The sequence below is a fragment of the Kogia breviceps genome, chromosome 6, assembly GCF_026419965.1.
Source record: "Kogia breviceps isolate mKogBre1 chromosome 6, mKogBre1 haplotype 1, whole genome shotgun sequence".
NCBI lineage: Eukaryota > Metazoa > Chordata > Mammalia > Artiodactyla > Physeteridae > Kogia > Kogia breviceps.
This window is the reverse complement of record NC_081315.1, coordinates 25,215,137-25,220,278: the sequence shown is the minus strand read 5'-3', so window position 1 is coordinate 25,220,278 and position 5,142 is coordinate 25,215,137. Positions and strand designations below refer to the sequence as shown.

Genomic DNA, 5,142 nt, shown 5'->3' with positions numbered 1-5,142 from the left:
TCCAAACAGCCGGGCACTGTGCCTGGTCAAGTTGACACATAAAATTAACCATCACAATGTGTATAGAGTTCCAGTTTTGTAGGATGAAAGGTTCTGGAGATTGACTGAGTGTCAATATGAATATACTTAACACTACTGAACTTTACACTTTAAGATGGTTAAGATGGTAAGTTTTACGTTAAGTGTATTTTACCACAATTGGAAAAAAAAAAAAAAAAAAAAAGCCTGTTAGATCTTTCCCTCGGGCCAGCAGAACCAATGGGATGGGCAAGTGTCAAGACCATATTGCCAGGAAGCTCTGCAGCCACCATCAGAACCAGAAGTGGCATGATAAACGTTACAAGAAAGCCCATTTGGGGACAGCTCTGAAGGTCAGCCCCTTTGGAGGCACTTCACATGCAAAGGGAATTTTGCTAGAAAATGTCAGAGTCGAGGCCAAACAGGTAAATTCTGCCATCGGGCAGTGTTTCAGGGACCAGCTGATCAAGAAGAGCAAGAAGCTCACAGCTTTCTTACCTGATGATGGTTGCTTGAACTTTACTGCAGAAAACGATGAAGTTCTGGTTGCTGGATTTGGTTGCAAAAGGCCATGCTGTTGGTGACATTCCTGGAGTCCACTTTAAATTTGTCAAAGTAGCCAATGTCTCTCTCTTGGCCTTATGCAAAGGCAAGAAGAAAAAAACCAAGATGATAAGTTTTGATGATGCAAACGTGGTAGTAATAAAATTTCATATACAAAAAAAGTCTATTAGAGAAATTTCCTTTCACTAAATATCAAAAACAATTTTTCATAAGGGACAATAGGGTACAAATTGGACTATATTTTAACATTAGACTCCTGTTAAAAAAAGTTATTCGTGGGACTTCCCTGGTGGTCCAGTGGTTAAGAATCCACTTTCCAATGCAGGGGACACAGGTTCGCTCTCTGGTCGGGGAGCTAAGGTCCCACATGCCGTGGGGCAACTAAGCCCGTGCACTCTAGACCCCGTGCACCACAACTAGAGAGAAGCCCATGTGCAGCAACTAAAACCCAACGTAGCCAAATAAATAAATAAATATTTAAAGAAAAGAGTTCTTCGTATAGCTAACATCTATAAAAAGTTGAGAGAGTATTATATCTCAAAAATTATTATATCTTGAAATTACTATATCTTGAAAATTATTATATCTCAAAAAAGCTATTTCTGTGGGAAGTTAAGATTCTAGTTATATTGCTTCCTGGGGATATAATTTTCCTCAGGCATCAAGCATAGAGTGTAAGAGAAATAGAAGCAAATACATTCCTTTGATTGTTACTCTCAAATAACAAACTTTTCAATGGAAGTGTTGGTAAAAGCTAAACAGCAGTCAATTCATGGCTGACCATATGATAAATGGCTATAATTTTAGTATTTTGGTGAATATTGCTACGTACATAGGGAGGTAGTATTTGTTATTGGAGTCTAGTTGATTTACAATGTTCTGTTAGTTTCAGGTGTACAGCAAAGTGAGACAGTTATATATATATGTATCTACTTTTTTTCAGATTCTTCTCCCTTATAGGTTATTACAAAATATAGAATATAGTTCCCTGTGCTATACAGTAGGTCCTTGCTGGCTATCTATTTCACACATAGCAGTGTGTATGTTAATCCAATACTCCTAATTTATCCATCTCCCACCCCCAGGAGATAGAATTTGATCCATAAGATCACCAAATCCATGCTTCCAATGCATTTCAAGTAGATTTGCTGACATTTGATGCTCATACTTGGAGATTCTTCACAAGGTAAGTGGGGTATCATTAAATGACTATTCTGGCGATCTTAACTTAGTGACTCAGATTATTTGTTGAAGTTTCTAAGTGCCAGAGAAAGTCTTTCAAGTACAAGTTTCTAAAACTCAAACTTAACTGATGTGACAGGAAGCATCCCTTCTGGGTCCCACTATAATTTAACCATTAGTTTATCCTATTAGCAGTATTATATGGGTAATAATAGCTTTGATCCTAATGCTGAAGGTCAAGGTATGATCATGGCAGTGAAATAATTACCAATTATAACTAAAAAGGCAACATCAATTCTAGTAACTCTAAATTCCATAAGGAAAGATCAGTTGGTTTTTGTAATTCTCTGGGTATTTTTAAAAAACTTTGCATTAACAGTTTCTCTAATGGCTTTTTCCCCACATAAAACTAGAGAGTTAAATGAAGGAGAAAATAATTGCTGAGGCAAAAGGTGAGCTTTCCTTCTGCACAAGAAGGGAACCCCTTGATAAGTCTTCCAGTTTCCAGTAAAAGCTCTGACTTTCTGAGAAGCTCATTTAGGCCTAAGTGAGCAAGTCCGATGAGGTGATGACAGAGGTGCCAGCTGAGATGCTGAGCTCAGCCCATTGCAATTTCAGATTTTTGAGTCTCCCTGTTTTGAAAAGGAATTTATTATTTTCTTTCATTTTTACTTCATTAAAAAAAATTCTCAACTATGAACACAAACTTGGCAAATCATAAATACAAGGGAAATCTCTCAAGACCATCTAGCACATTTCTCTGCTTCTAAGTAAAATCAAACTTCAACCTTAGGTCTACCTTTTAAAATGTATCTCTAGGGAAGGCTTTTCCCTAAACCCTCTAGGCTAGGTTAGGTCTCTCCAGTGTATACCTCCACACCATATTGTATTTCTCGTTCAAAGGACTCTTCACAAACGAACCCAAATACTTACTTGGACTCTCAGTTTATGACGGTTGACTAAACTCACACATTTACCCCTCTTCCCTCCCCAAGTCCTAGTGAGATGATGAAAGAAATTCAGCCATACAAATAAATCCGTAACAGGAAAGACACCAATAGACCAGAAGAGTATGGAATTTCTAGAAGATTTAATCCAGGTAGGAGAAAATTTAAGGAGCCAAGGAACCACAAATTCCATATAGGTGAAAGAAGAGATTTTTCAAGGAAATTTTTCCATGAGAGGATGGGAATAAGTCCTGATCGGAAGTAGCTGGGCTTGGTAGGAAACTGAGTCTGAGAGGTTGGCATCTAATGAAGGATCTGGGGAACACCTGCATCATCAGCTTGCAAGTCCCAGAGCCACTGACTTGGCCTCAGCCCCTGGGAAAGCCACAAAACATTTTTTAATAGCCAAATAAAATTAGAGTTTTGATTAGTAAGACTCCCAGTGTGAGAACTGGGATTAGAGAAGACAGTCAATAGCCCTAATATCTGACAAGTAGCTTGAAGGACAAGGAACCCCACATGCAGAAGACAGTTCCTCGGGCCACCCTTCCCCCTAGCCACCATAGCTGGTCCCTATAATAGGAATAGAAATCCTCCTTCACTGCCAGGAGAGCAGATATCTTCAAATACACATCAGCCAGTCTAGATCTGTTTTACAAACATTATAAACAGACAATGAAAACCTGCCAAACACTGGAAGAAAACCAAATTGTTCTATTTTGTTCTATTATTTCATTTCTCTGGATTAACCTCTGAGAAAATAGTTGATACAGAAAATGGAAGATGATTTTTTTTTGAAAGACAACTTTAAAAGCAAATCATCATTATCTTAAGAGAAATTAAGAGAATATTGTAACCATTCAAACAGAATAGGAGGCTGTGAAAAAGCTGCCTATTGGCTGTTCTTGGAGATTAAAAATTGTGATTATCTAAATTTAAAACATTTCAACCTTTTTTAATATTAAAAATAAGATTTTTCCCTGACTACTAGTTATGGTGGACATCTTTCATGTTTTTTTGACCATTTATAGCTCCGTTTCTGTGAACTGTCTGTTTATATTTTTTGCCCATTTTTTTCCCCTTGAGTTATTTGCAATTTTTCTTATTGATTTGTGAGTGCTCTTTTACGTTGATATGTTGCTTGATATATATGAGCAGATGATTTCTGTCAGCCTGTCACTTGCCTTTTAATTTGTCTTTTGGTGTCTTTCAAATTTCAGGAATTAGACCTTTTTTATGGAGAGTAATCTGTAATTACTTTCCTAAAAGCTTGTGGGCTTTAATTTTGCTTAGGAATGTCTTCTCCAAACCCAATACAATAATACAACTTCTTCTTGTATAATTGTACATATCAAAACCATCTAGTCCCTCCAAACATTTTCCTTATCTGTAAAATGGAGATAATGTCTTCCTTACAGTGTTGATGTGAGAATGAATAGACACATATAAAATATCTGGCACACACAGACACTCAGTAGACATTGTGGAGATAAGAAAATTGAGAGCAATGAAATAAGGCCAAGATCAAATACACACAAAAATACAACCTCCCAAGTCATTGACTCAAAGAGGCTAGACTAAATGGTCTCTGCTTGGCCTCTGTATGGACAGGAGAGTTGACTTTCGTTTTCCATGACTTTATGTTAAACAAGTACACAGACACCTGGAATTAGCTTACCCATCCCCCATTCACTGGGGAAGATGGTTACATGTTTGGGATTTGACGTGGCATTCCCCTCTTCTCCACCTCCTGCTCGAACTGCCACAGGGTGTCTATGGCTTTGTCTTTCCCTCTCCTCACCTTGTCATTCTCACCCCCTGCCCATGCTCTGAATCCATCAGTCCATAAGCAAGTCTTTAAAGCCTGGGACATTGATGGATGTGTCACCAGTGAGGGATTCAGGATCACCAATCTCCTTGGGGAGGAAGGCACACTTTGACTCTTCCCGGTCCTCTAATTCCTAGTGTCTCGTCTCATTTTCTTCCACAGAAATTACTCCATAGCCTCCTTGCCTCTCAGCCTTCCTACCCACCACCACACCCCTCCTGTGCACACAGGTTCCATTCTGCAGCCTTCGTGATATTTCTAAGCAAAATCTGATCATGTCGCTTTTTACTTAAAACCCTTTAGTGCTCTGCAACTCACTAGCTATTTTGCACTAGCAAATTATTTACCTTCTTTGGATCTCTTTCTCCCCTTGAAGAATAGGCTTAATAATGGTTAGCTACTGCTTTTAATATACAATATAAATATCTTAGCCTGAGATATAATCCCCTGTATGATGATCTCCAGCTTCACCCCTGGCCATCTCCTGTCTTGCATTTCTTGGTTCAGGCATGCTAGTCTTCTTTCCATTTCTAGAACACAAAACTCACTCTTGTTCTGTAGTTTTGCACACACTGCTTCCCTCTGCTTGGAAGAATACTTTTC

The 5,142-nt window shown here is 38.4% G+C and overlaps 1 pseudogene; it reads left to right on the top strand.

Moving 5' to 3' along the window:
- The first annotated feature begins 263 nt into the window (after positions 1-263).
- LOC131758836 (small ribosomal subunit protein uS12-like) lies at positions 264-3,958 on the top strand (annotated as a pseudogene).
- Positions 3,959-5,142: the final 1,184 nt, after the last annotated feature.